General features: G+C 42.8%; 1 long non-coding RNA gene across 1 annotated transcript in view; it reads left to right on the forward strand.

The window, feature by feature from the left end:
- The first annotated feature begins 1,174 nt into the window (after positions 1–1,174).
- LOC141576398 (uncharacterized) overlaps positions 1,175–13,906 on the forward strand; it is a 49,320-nt gene continuing 36,588 nt past the window's right edge. Inside the window, exon 1 of the long non-coding RNA XR_012504773.1 lies at positions 1,175–1,566. This is a non-coding gene — a long non-coding RNA (uncharacterized LOC141576398). The remainder of the gene's footprint in view (positions 1,567–13,906) is intronic.

The raw sequence follows: 13,906 nt of genomic DNA on the forward strand, positions 1-13,906 counted from the left end.
GTCAAGAAGGCTAGATGCCATCTGGGGAAGCAAACTGAAAACATCCTTATTTTTGTTTGTGGCGAGAACTATAGCTGTTCACTAAAAATATGGTGTTTCTGGATTTTGTATGTGTGCAATTAAAGTGAATTCTACCACTGTGGCTTAAAAATAAAGAACAGTCTACTTTTTAAAATCAGAAAATAAATCTTGTTTTCTCGATAATACTCTCACCAAATTCTATTCTGAACATATATATCAGAATATGTCAAAGTCCATTTTCTTCCTTGACAGAGTCATCTTGTTGGCTAATGATTGGGACCAATGAATTTCTTAGCAGTTTAACTACGCCCATGAGATAATTCAATCAGTTGCTCAGGAAACGGCAAGATGTGTTTCAATTAAAACTATGTAGTTTGAATGAATGCAAGAGAGACAGCTCTGTTTACTTTCTTAGGTTAGCTCAACCATGGTGCCTAAAATAAATGCTTCTAACTCCTTCACCATCCATTGTCTCTTTTCTTCCTTCCCAATAGCATTCCAATTTTGTTTGGGTATCTGCAAGTCATTTATTTGGGGGTTGATCTCAGGAAATACTGGTACAAAGTGGAGAAAGTGACAGAGAAGAGAAGGAAGCAATCAAAGGAACATTAGCACGCGAGTTACCACTGTGGTGCTCAGTCCTGTTGGGAAGTGGGATGATGACACAGGGCACCCTGCTGGGAGAGAGACAATTCTCAGTGGTGTTTCTACACATCTTGTGAAAGCTTTTGCACTGTTCTATGTTTGCTATGCAGACATCCTTATAATATATAGTGTTTCCATCCATGGGCAGAGGGAAGATTTGTTTCCTGACCAGGGTAATAAAGATAATGTCTTTCTCTGGGACAAACGTTGGGCAAGTTTGCTAGTAGTCCCATATAAGACTAGGGGTTTCTAAGCCTGAAGTTCTTCAGCTATGATGTAGACCTACTGTGTGCATAGCATCCACTTGGATGCTTGCACTATTCCACATCACCCCCATGGGATTTGGGTGTCAAGAGAAACTGGTGGAAACATGAAGCTCATGCTGCCTGTTGTGCCATGAGTAATAGAATTCTTTGTCTCTGACCCAGGAGACTTATGTCTTCTGCCAGCATCCATGAAACCGTGGCAGGCTAACCTGCTAGCTTGCAGGCAGAATAAAATCGCAGACTCTTGCCAGTCCTTGAAAGATGTCTCAGACTTCTCCTTCCTGAGGGATGATGAAGCTGGGGTATTTAACAACTCTCAGTCCTTGCTTGAAGGCTGCTCTCAGGAGGTGTCAAATCTCCAACATTTCCAGCTTTCTGCATGAACAGGCAGAGTGACCTTCTGCAACTTTGGAGAAAGCTCCCAGACAAAGAGATGTAGATGTTGCCACTTAGAATTGACTGATGTGCGCTGAAGGATCAGCTAGGGCACAAAAAGGGTCTGCCATACCTCCCCTGGTGTCCACACACACCCCTTTGGAGACCACCAGTGGAGGGTACAAGAGGAACATGTTACAAGATGAAGCCATCAAGGGGCACCAGATCAGGAAAGATCTTTGGAGTCATGTTAATTACTGTGAGTACAATGGGGAGCCACTGGTTTTTTTTTTAAAGCAGGGTAGCAACTATTTATTGAGCATTTACTATGTATTAGGCATCTTTCCTGGGACTTTAAATATATTAACGTATTAATCTTCACAGCATTATTTTCATGATTTTATACATAAGAAACAAATTTAAGAGAATTTAAGAAACTTGCTCAAAATTAAAGACCAATACTAATTTGTCCATTTAGTCCAAAAGTGAATTGTGCCAGCCCTCAAGCCAAGCTGAGTTTGCTCTGAAGCCAGTAGCCTTTTCACTGTGCCATAGCTGCCTCTTTCCTTGAAATATTCTCAACATGTGAAGAAATGGGATGCAATTTGCCCAGTGTGAGATGATTCATCTTAGATATTAGGTTGGCTTGTGACTTTCCATTTTATTTTTGAATAAGAGAAAGCTTATGCCTTCATTAAGCTGGTATATATAGTGTAACTACTAAATAACAATTTATGCTTTATTTAATATTGACATTAAGCTAAAACCAAAACCAGTTTGCAGTTGATCAAGAAATCCCCTTAATTCAAATATTCAACTCATATTTTTGAGAATCATTCAAATCCAAGTCACCTTCTTATATTAAAACGTTTGGGAATTAATATAAATTAAATGGAAAAACTCCAAATATGTCAAAATTTTCATGCTTATCTAAATGCATCCTGTTTTTTATTGCCATGTAGCCATATCCTATTTATATAAAGTATGATTATGTCCCAAGAGCAATTTCCATTTATGTTGCTAATGGTTCAGAAATAAATCTCTTCTCCACTCCTACACACCAAAGGAGCCCTTTGAGATTAAATCTGCCATGATTTATCTTAGCTCCCATGTGAGAGTATTGAGAAATGTTGGCAAAAATCATCCAGTTATTTTTGAGCTAAGTATGGAGATGAAAGTAAATAGTGTCTATATTTTGAAGGCTAGCTAGGTGCTGAATTTTTTTCCTAAACATTTCCCCAAGATATTTAAAAACAATGCACAAATTCAAATGGAAAAAAATTCTCCATGTAAATTTGCTTACTGCAGGGATTTTGGATTTTTAAATGAAAGTCTTCTAGATTACAAAGCATTTCTTAGAGTGTCTTTCCCTCTATGCTTTTCTTAGGATGACTAAATGTCAGTGCTACATTGAGATGGAGCATTAAGGATAAAATTCAAACTTTACAGTGAAGCCATTACTGAAGTTATCTGTTTGGTCAGCTACATGCTTTTGCAAGCTCACATTTTTTATTGTGTCTAGGAAAATTGATCTATTTCATATTTAAATATGGCATAAATTTATGGCAAGTTCCAGAGTTCCTTTGATAAATATATTTACGGTAGGCAGGCACTGAAGTTTGCTTTAAAAGTTCACTCTCAAAATGTCTGTGTTTTGTTTGTCATTTCTAACTCTGTTGAGGTAGGGGCCTGGAGGCGATAGAGCTGACAGGAATTAAGCATGTTTATGATGTCACTTCATTTAAAAATTACATACAGATGCCTATGGAATTTGGTTGAAATCTACATTTGCAAGCAAAGGTTCATAATCTGTCTTATGAAATGAAGCAGTGTAGTCAAAGTCAAAGCTTCCTCAGGAAACTAAGAGGCCATGGTTGGCCTCCAAGAATATCATTTTCCATAGATTTCCTAGGTCCTAGAAAGGAAATAGGATGAGTATTTGGGAGCCTGAGATTAATTCTCCAGACACTAGTATTATCACCTCCCTCACTCATGACAAGGGAAGCTAAGGTTGTCTGCTATCTGTTGGGCCAGGTGTTCTGGAAAGCTGAGAAGTCACCTGAGGGAGGGAAGAGTTGAAGGATAAATGTCCGATTTTATGACCTAAGGTCACATTTGGGGAAGGAGGGCCATTAACTAGGGATAAAAGGTGGAGCCAAGTAAAGAACATTCTACATGACATCTTGAGACCCTTGGCTTAAACGCCTGAAAGAGAGGACTATAAATTCAGAAGAGGTGGAATTACCCAGGGCCTGCTGGCCAGAGCAGCCCTGTCTTCAGAGGCAGTGTCCTTGTACTTGAGGCGCAGAGGTATGAGTGCAGGTGGTCAGCAACAGAGACCACCACCCCAGGAAGGAGAGAGTGGATTTGGCCAGCAGTGCCTGACCAGGACTCACTTAAGTGACTGGAGCTGTGGAGACTCCCAGATCTGTCTGCACCTCACGCCTGTGCTCTACTGCCCAATCCCTCAGCATTCTAAAATGCAATGTTTCCAGAAATAAACTTGTCACCCAAATGAACTTTTCTTGCGATATTCTCCAGCTCTCTTGGTGGCTGGCTCAGCCATCTGCCCAGTCAGCCTGTCCATCAATCCTCACATCCAATCAGACAAACTCCTCACTCTTTCCATCCCCCACTCTCCATGTCTGCTACTGCCGCCTTGGTTTAAGCCCTTTTCTTTCTCTAAACTCCAAGTGGCTATAAAATTGTTGGATAAAAAATACAAGTCTGGCTTATCGCTCCACTGTGAAAAAGTCAGTGTCCTCCCCATTGCTGGCTACAAAGTAAAAAGCAAGCTCCTTTGCATGGCAAAGTCGTATGCTGGTAAATCAGTTCTATTAAAATTAGGCCCCGATTTGTAGGCTAAATTCTTCCATTCCTTCAGGACCTGGCTTAGATGGACCCTCAAGGAAGAGTTCTCTCCTTTACTCTCCCTGTCTTAATTTCGGTAGCCCAGAGCAGACCCTGAGATGCAGATTCATGTGCCTTTACTGGTAGGTGTTCCCAGGAAAAACTAATAGAGAAATGGAGAAGAAGGAGAGGAAGAGGGAAGAGAATAAGCAAGGATGGGTTAGTGCCATGGAGAGTAACCTTGGCCGCATCCTATCAGGGACTTTTGGAGGCAGGGTAGGGTGCATGTCAGAGTCAGCTTGATCAGGGGCATGAGGGCTGGTGCACCTGCATCCCCACAGCTGCCTCTGGGGAAGTAAATTCCCAGACACTTCAGATCTCTGTGCTTGTGCACAAAGTGAGCTCCTGCAGCCTGAGAGCCATCCTCCCACAGAGAGACACAGGGCTGGCTGCTGGGAGCGAAAGCAGCCTGAGGCTGATGTGCATGAAAATGGCAAAGGGGCTCCAGGAGCTGAGGGGGGTGGGGCACTGCCAGTGCCTGCCATGGGCCCTGCCCTCCAAAACACACACGTACGTACGTGGACACACACACACCCCCCAGGCTGGTTTGGGTTTCCTCCTCAGTACTTCTATAATGCACAGGCTTTATCACCATCATTGCAGTTGCCCCAGGTTTGAGAATCGTTTCTTCATGTATCAGTGTTCTTCATTCTCCCGTGACCACTCTGAGGAATTATTTGTCTTTGCAGTTTGGTCCAGGAACACAATAGGTGTTCAATAAATGTGTACAGATTAAAAGCACAAGGGGGGACACTATGATGGCAATACAAATGGAAGTGGTTGGGGTTGGGGAAGGGGCATGGGTGGAGCAAAGTCTTAGAAAGGCTGGATGGGAAGTTGAGGCACAGGAATCTTTGACTGTAACCTAGGTCTTAAGCTTTGTCCCCACCTCTCATCCCGCCCCCATGTTTTGTGTGGCCTGCGAAGATACCATTAACACAAAATAAATTGGGTAAAACTGGAAAAGGGTTCTCCAGGCCACCTGGGAATTTGTTTTCTGCTATTTTTTCTTTTAAGAAGCACTCTATATTATCAGGGACAATTAGAAATTATGTTTACATTATGAAAGAACCTATGCCTAGCCTCCAAGCCAGAGGTTAGAGGAGGTTTGAATGCATTGTTTACAGGGATTTTCCTGAAGCCTGATTAGCATCTAGGTACACTCCACACTGCAGCTCAGCTGCCTGCAACATGTAATTATGGATATCACTAACATGCCTAATTTGACAAGTAACGTAGAGGGCACACCTGAAAGGGGAACTGTATCATTTGGGCAGCATACGCTGCAGAGTTCAGTTCTGCACTGCCACCAGGACCATCCATGCGTGCCAAACAAAATCTTATAAAGATGGCAGATATTAGGAAAGTAATGAGAGAGTAGTGTTTCTTCCTTTTCCCCCCACCTCAAATTAATAGTTCAATGTAATTGGTTAAACTACATGATCCATGAGGAAAACCGAATTCTAATTACCATTGTTAAAAATCATTTGTGCTCTTCTCTCAAATACTGGGAACTTTGTTTCTCGCCAATTCTATTTTCTTGGAGTTCAAGGTATTTGAACCAACTGCGGGTAATTGGTGGGCATTTGAGTGCCATGAAATTCAAGGAGAGCGAAAGGAGTTATGATAATTATCTGGGAAAATTTATAAATATTCTAACAAGAAAAGACTAAAAACTATGAAGGAGAAATCTGGGATTAGACCTAAAATAAGTTACAATGTTGTTCAAGGATTTTGTTAAAATAACAACCCTTCATTCAGTAAAAAATCCATGATTTCTCTTGCCCCCAGCCTATATAATGGCCTTATCAATCATTCAGGAACTCAGGGTTGAAATTTTGAGTCATCCATCTCTTTTAGTTCCCCTGCCATCCAGTTATGGAGTTCCTCTTCCTTATCCCTTCAGAATCTAGCCTTGGGGCAAGTGTCTCTTGACATGGATTTGAGGGGTTTCAGGGGACATCATTGTGAGTCTGGAAAATGCTTTGATTTTAAAGCGTATACAAAATTCAGCTTTCTTGAAGAAGGATTGACATTCACAGGCTTAAAGGAGTTGGTTGGACACATATTAAACCAGGGGTTTGAATGTGGGTTGGAGGAGGGAACGGGAAGAAGGAAAGAAAGGCAGGAACAGAGATGGGTTGCTGGCAACAAAATAACCATTACACTATAAGGTCTGATTGTGTGTGTTAACATCCCACCCTGGCTTAGCTCTTCAAGATCACATCCCTCTATCCTTGTAAATTTCGCTGAACTGTCCAGAGATGTTGGACTAATTTAGCTCCATACTTCTTTCAACCCCTTTCATCATTTCACTCCCATGTTGAATCTATCTGATTTTCCCCTGGTTCTTTAGCTGGGTCCACCCACCTGACACTGGCTGATACAAAAAATAGTGGCTTTAATCTGGAGCAGCCACCCACCCCACCCCAAGACAATTTCCTACCCCCACCCTTAGTTCTTTATCAAGTCCCCACCACCTCTTGCTTCTCTGGTCCCAGGTACCTGGCAAGGCATCACTCTCCTCTCCCCTCTTGCAGTTTTGTGCCTTGTGTTTCCTCTGGCATTTGGATCTTAGCACCCCTTTCGCAGTTTGTTTTGCTTACTCTTGGCCTCAGAAGTGCTCCCTGTTGCCTGATCTAGGCCCCATCCCCACATCTCGAAGAAAAGGAAGGAGAAGATGTTCTCATCTAATTCCCACTGCAAATCTGGGAGCTAATTCTGCCAAAAGAGCCATGTGGCATTTTTGTGAAAGACTGAAAGGATTAAGTAGTATTCAGTGGTTGGAAGTATGGAAGTACCCATCTTCATAATCAGAGCCACTCTCCTGTAGCATCTACCCTTTGACCTAGGTACAGGGTCTATTGGCTTTTATACATTGTCTTTTGCTGGCTTGTTTTCAATATTCACTAAAAACTACGCAATTTCTAGGTTAGTGTTTGTAGCCCTACTGAGCCTTTTACTTCTCAAGCAGTTTCCTAGTAAGAATAGAACCTCATGAAAATGACCTCCTCAAGAGGCTCGCAAGCATGACTTCTCAAACTTGGAAACCCTCACAGATCACCTGGGGGTCTTGTTAAAATGAAGATTCCGATTCTGTAGGTCTAGGGTGGGGCCTGAGATTCTGCATTTCCAATAAGCCCCTAGGTGCTGCTGCTGCTGTTGGTCCAGGAACAATATTTTGAGGAGCCAGGATCTCAGTATCTCTTTCAATTAGCAATAATCGCCCCTCCAATAAAGCTTATTGGCTACGATGTTGCCACTGCACAAAGCTCTAAGTGTCCTGATGTCAGACCTTTCAGCCATGATTAATGCGTTAATGGAGGTTGCATTTAAGACCCAGCATTTTCCACAAGCATGAATGCTAAATGTACCTCACTTTGGAAGGATCTGGTAGAACTCTGGACCCGCTGCAGGCAGATAATGGCCAACTGGCAAATTTCTTCATGCATGTTCTTGGAGATCTCCTCTGATGGGTCTGAAAAAGAGGAAGAAGGATCAGAGTTGTGCTCAAGAACCATTTCTGTCTCTAGGGATGTTTCAGGTTGATGTAGCCTGGAGAGTTAGAGCTGAACTAGCGGCTTCCTCAGGGGATGCGTTCAGGTGTTTTAGATCTGAGACCCCGAGAGACACAGAAATGATCAGCACCAGTCAAACCTTCCTGAATGCGGCATCCTTTCAAACTGTAAAAGCACTCATGTGTAATTAACATTGGTGACAAACAAGTCGGGGACTATTTCTCATCTCCTATTTTTGATCACTCATTTCTCCCCTTGAGGTACTTCTTTTGATTTCAGCCATTGATGCTGTATCACAGATATTTTCAAAGTCACTGCAGAGGTCCTAAATCCTACCTTTTTCTAGCAGTAAAATTAGCCTTAGGCATGATAACTGACCTTGCAACTCTCTACTGGCTGCAATATCCAGGTGAAAGCCATGGAAATATCAGGAGAAGACAGGATACGACCCAGAGCTGGCCACAGGGCTTGCTTGTCGTGACACTGTATAATTATCGTTTCCATGTCCCTCTCCCTCCTCCCTCCCCCTTTCCTCATTCCATTCCCATCTTCCAGAAACATTTCTCTTTTATCTTCTTGAGACTTAGCAGATAGCACAGTGCCTGGAAACTAACTCAATGAAAGTGTGACGATGAAGTCAGGCTGAGATTGTGATGATGAAGGTGCCCGAGATTGTCCAAGGCAAAAGTGATTCATGCATCCTCAAAGTGGAACCTCTTCCCTTTTTTGGCTTATCTATCACTGTGAGAAGGTGCCTTATAATGGCTTAAACGTTTGTATTTATTTTCATATTTAGGTTCATATTTATCTTTTAACGAACTAGTCCTCCCTCCTGAAGCTTGAGCTAATAGAAAGCACTGGATAGAGGAAATTAAAAGAGAAAAATCTCTAGGTTGTGGATGACAGAAGTAGAAGATCAGAAATTTGGAGTTTCAGGGAATTTTGCTGACCCAGCTTTCAAAATCCTGGGAGCAATTTAATTTGTTGACCTTTTCCCCTCTGTCCAGGCTGTTTTATCTGTTTTTCTTTTTCTCCCCATGATTTAAGCAGGAGACTGAGGCAACATGGACACATAAATATTTAGTTTATAATTTTCCACAACCAGAGTTGAAGTCAGTGGCAGATACCACAGGTCTGCAGTACGCAAGAAATTTCCAAATAGGCAAATCCTGTTTAACCCAGATTCTTCCCCTTGTGAGCTCATTTTTTTTTGTCTGATGTACAAAGCCTTCCAAAACTTCTACTGAGATCATTGTTCCATGCCTAGTTGCTATTTAATTCATTTGCATGTGGCAATTCTATTATGTCAGTACCGTAGGGAGTAAGTCTTAGGGCAACCAGGGATAGTTCCATCTTTGATGAGTTCTCAGGTTTACTTGCTTCACCTCTAGCTGAGCTCTTGGCTCATCTCATTGTCACAGCCACAAGAATGTCATCTTTCTGTAGCATTGCAGTTGCTCTTTCTAGATCCCTTGACCTATACATTTCCCTCTATGGCTACTTTACTTATACTAATTAACCTTGATAAATTTCACCCCTTTAATACAATAAGCTCCTATTCAGATCTGCACTCAATAACATACATTTGGATTCCATCTTGGATTTATGGGACACTGCCTGCAGGAGAGGGTCCAGCCCAGACATCTGTTGTGGGGCCACCTAGCTGCATATCTCTCTGCAACTCAGAAAGCATCCGTGATTCTGATGGCTGAGTTTGTGAGCTTTTTGAAGGGCCTGTATCCTACTCCTCAATCTATTTTGTATAGTATGTTAGCACTGTGACCCCTTGTTTTTGTTCCCCCAAATGAAAATGGCTTTATCATTTATTTCTCATTATAAAAATAATCCATGCTTAGTGTAAAACATTCAAATGATACAGATTAGTATACTGAAGGAAAACCTTCAATTCCACCACTTGGAGGTTAATATGGTTCACGATCTCCCAGGCCTTTTTCTGCAGATAGACGCAACTTTATGCAATTGGAAGGCACTCTTTTGGTCAAATAATATACTGTTATCATTTCAGCAAGTACAGGCATTGAAATAGGTATTATTTATTTACATTAGATTGAACTGCAGTATGAACAGAAGCCTAAGGCTGCTTTGAACTCCTATACCTTTGCCTTATTTTTCTAACTAGCCCCCCTTTCTTTCCTCCTCCCCTCTCTCCCTCCTCTCTAACCAGGCCCCCCAGTGGCCCCTGAGGGGCAGCCTTGGCTGCTGCACTTGCCAGGGAGAGGAAGAGAAGGAAGGAGGTGCAGGTGGTCAGGCAGCAGGAGGCACGTTGCATGCTGTCACTTCGAGGAGAATTGGCCCTCTTCACTCCTGCCAGGTGGGAGTTGAAGTGACGTCAATCTCTCTTTTTATAATCTCTCCTGATTTTTTTCTTCCCCCTCCACCCTTTGCCTCCTTCCTAGGCAGCAGAAGGGAGCTATCTGCAGAGAGGTTTCCGCACAGCCGTCAAGCTCCTCAGGCGATTCTGATTTAGGGGCGCACAGCGACTCTTTGAGACCTGCTGCTCTCCTCATTGCAGACCAGGTGCAGCTTACGGCTGAATAGGAATCACCTGGGGAGATGGTTAATAATACAAACTCCTGCACCTCATTCCCGGAGATTCTGATTCTGTAGAGCTGGGATGTGGCCCAAGACTTCTTTTTTAAAAACAAGATCCCTAAATGATCCTGATGAGCAGCCAGGTGAGCCCATGCTCTAGTTGCTGGCTTCTCAAAGTGTGGTTCATGGACCATCATCATCATCATCATCATCACCGAGGAGCCTGTTAGAAATGCAGGGTCTCAGGCTTCACCCTAGACCTACTGAATCAGAGCCTGTATTTTAACAAGATCCCTGGATGAGTCGTACTGCACATTCCAGTACGACTGGAGGCACTGCTCCGCCCCAGTGCTGTAGAATGGGACATTCTTCTTTGTGGGGTTAAGCTAAAAACAGTGACTTACTTGATTCCCACCCACTAATCTGATGTCACAAAATGTACCTACAACTTATGGCCACATTTTCCTAAAAGAGAGGTGGTAAATAGTACAGATAATTCCAAGTTAAAGGAAACTCCACCAGTTTAAATCTTGGCTTGTATTTGATTTCATGAGTGAAATCCTCATCGAAGAGATCAAGGTTTGCATGAAGATTTTAGATTAAAGGTTAAAATTGGACCATTTTTTCTCTTTAGAGTGATTTGACATCTCAGCTCTTAATCAAGCTCTTGGTAAAAAATTCAAGTGGTCGTAGGTAATGTTTGTTCCAACTTATGCAATGTCAATGTCCAGCCAATAACAACTACATTTCAGGAGAACAAAACCAGCAATTCAACATCCATTTTAATTAGTGAGTTCATAGCCCGCAACCAGCTCCTATGGAGCCATCATTCAGGGCAATCTTTGGCCTTCTATGTTGCTTATGAAAAACCTCTTGACTAGAATTGTGATTCACCTAGATTTGTCCCAGAAAAATCATCCTTAAGCATTAAGCATGTTGAGCATTCAAGTTATTGTTCCATAAAGATGCTATTAAAGAAATGCTTTCTTTTTTCCCATGTACAGAAGGTCATGGAATTGTTTCTCCATTTAATCAGTTTAGAATGTAGGGTAAAACCTAAGTAAAGTTGTTCATGATAAGCTGATCATCAGGGCCCCATATCTCCCACTTCCCCAGTTTTCTCCTTCAGGGACACCTTTTTTTCTGTACAGTTCTTAAAGCCTCTAACCTCTCTGTGCCTTCTTGCTTGTTTCAAAACTCACTCCCTGGATGATTCCCCAGACCTTTGTAATGTTGCATCCATTAGAGATAGAAATGTGTCTCTAGAGCTTTAACCCATTAGGGCGCCTCTTGTCTGGGACAGGGTAGGTCGACTATGGCACCAGTACAGTGGCTCTGTCATGCCACCAACAAAGTAGGCTCTCCCATTTGTGACATGTAGCTCTTGTCCTTAGGTCTGCAATGTGGCTGCTGTGCCTCCACACATTGTGTCCATCTTTCATGAAGAAAGAATGGAAAAGGACCATTGTTTTTAAAAGTCTGTCTTTTTCAGTAAGCTTTTCAGGTAGCCCCTTTCCATGGTTGCCACTTATGTCTCAGAAGGCAGAGCTGGGTGGCATAACCATCCCTAGCTGAAATGGAATCTGGACACACTGCTATCCCGACTCCCAGATTGGAGTTCTGTAACCAGAAAAGGAGGAGGATGAATGGATATTAGGTAGCCAGTTGGCAAGACCTGCCTCTGTCACTAAGGTCACCAAGTAGTAAGTAACTCATAAGATATTCGAATTTTAAAGAACAAAGCCTAATGCCAAAAGAATAAACCTTGAATAGCAGAATTTCAGGCCTTAGCTACTGTGTACTTAGTCTTTGTGTCTAGGGATGGGAAATTCCTATTGCCTCTCACCACTTGCTATGGCAAAGACGTGCCCGCTCTGCTCGGGTGTAAATTGGAGCCTGCTTAGAGAAAAAAACAGACTCCCAGTGTGAGACGTAGGTCCCCTTGGCTTAGTTCCAGCTGTGCTTTGGGAAGTGATGTTCCTAATCAGAGTCTCTAAAATGGAAAAGTCTCCCCAAATCCCTGCTTTTATTTTTGAAAGGTTTTAGAATACTTATCTTGAATTGTGTTTTATACGGTCAGTTAATTGTTTTGATCTGATTGAGATTCTAATGTAATCGATACATGCTTCACTTTTAAAATGATGACATGTATTTAAGGTATGGACTTAATAAAATCAAATTCTTACTAAACCTTAATGACTACTGAGGACACTCTGCTTCTCCTGTCTGAACAGGCCCTTGATCTGGCACTTACACTCTCTGTAGGGAAGAGGACCCCAGAGGAGAGAAGAATGGATGCCTTCTTATCCCCATACTTAGTGCTGAGAGAAAGTCAGGCAGGCAGGCGTCTAGGGTGACTGGGCTTGCATATCTGTGGGAAATAGTGACTTCGATGGGTGGGAATTCCGAGGACGCTTTCAGGAGGGTCTGTATGACAGACGGCAATTTGTGCTGAAATTCCACAAGTACCTTACCCTGGGAGGAGCAGTGACCGTGGGTAATGGTATCTTTACTTATATATGAACGATTACTTGGCAAAAGAGCTACTGTGGATGAAGGCGAAGTCTTACAATTCAACGAGCAACACTGCTGATGCCAGTAAAGGTGGGCTGAGAACTGCAAGCTAGCTTTCTGTCCATGGGTAGTTGTGTTCTTTTCAGTTTACGGGTCCAGTGCGCCACACTGCACATCACATCCTTCTAGCAAAGGTCACTTGCATACATAAAAAATGAAAACCTAGTAATAGAATGTATAGAAATAGAAATATTTTGACCCTGAGATACTAAAGTGGTTCTTAAAATGTAATTTATTGTAACGAAATGTAGTTGAACCTTCTGTGCCCCAAACCCCGCTCTCTCTGCTTCTCTGTGACTTCAGCGTTAGCCGTGGTGCTGTTGTCTATGCTTGTTGAAGGGCTCTCTCAAGTTCCTGCTGCATCTTGCTAAGCTTATACATATGGCAGCCTGAGAGTATGGTGCAGAGTGGGGCGTGGGAGTTGACACCTCTGGATGCTACTCTGAAACAAAGGGGGACGAGTGGACCCATAAATGCTTCCTGTCTGATGGGAGAATAACCAAGGCACATTCTACACTGTTTCCCAGTGGGGCATGGGCAGGAGTGAGCTCCAGTTGCCCACGGCAGTAATCAGTTCAGTAACATACCCTTCACTGGCTTCCTTCCTTCTCTGCCTTACTCTCTCTGCTCCTTCATTCCTGATCCCTAGGATCACCTCCCAAGTGAGCCACCTGCATCCACATCTTCATTTCAGGCTCTGCTTTGAGGGAAGTCCAAAGTAAAACACCAAGAGTCCTGTCTGAGTTGGACCTGAAATTCAGATATGCCCTGGGGAAGGGATTCCCCAATTCCAACTCTAGTATCTATTGCCTTGCACTAATTGTCACGGGAATTGAGGACCCACCTGAACAAAGGGCTCAAATTGTATCCTCCAGGTGGGCTGGTCTTACAAAGATGCTTCCTGATGGACTGGGGTAGGAATTAGGGCTTCTGAGACAGAATTCACCTTAAAGGAAGGAGTCTGCTGTGATTCATTCATTTACTGAGAGTTGGCGATGTTCCAGGTACAGTTCTATGTGCTAGGGATACAGCAATGAATGAAAG

Source organism: Camelus bactrianus, chromosome X (genome assembly GCF_048773025.1).
Source record: "Camelus bactrianus isolate YW-2024 breed Bactrian camel chromosome X, ASM4877302v1, whole genome shotgun sequence".
Taxonomy (NCBI): domain Eukaryota; kingdom Metazoa; phylum Chordata; class Mammalia; order Artiodactyla; family Camelidae; genus Camelus; species Camelus bactrianus.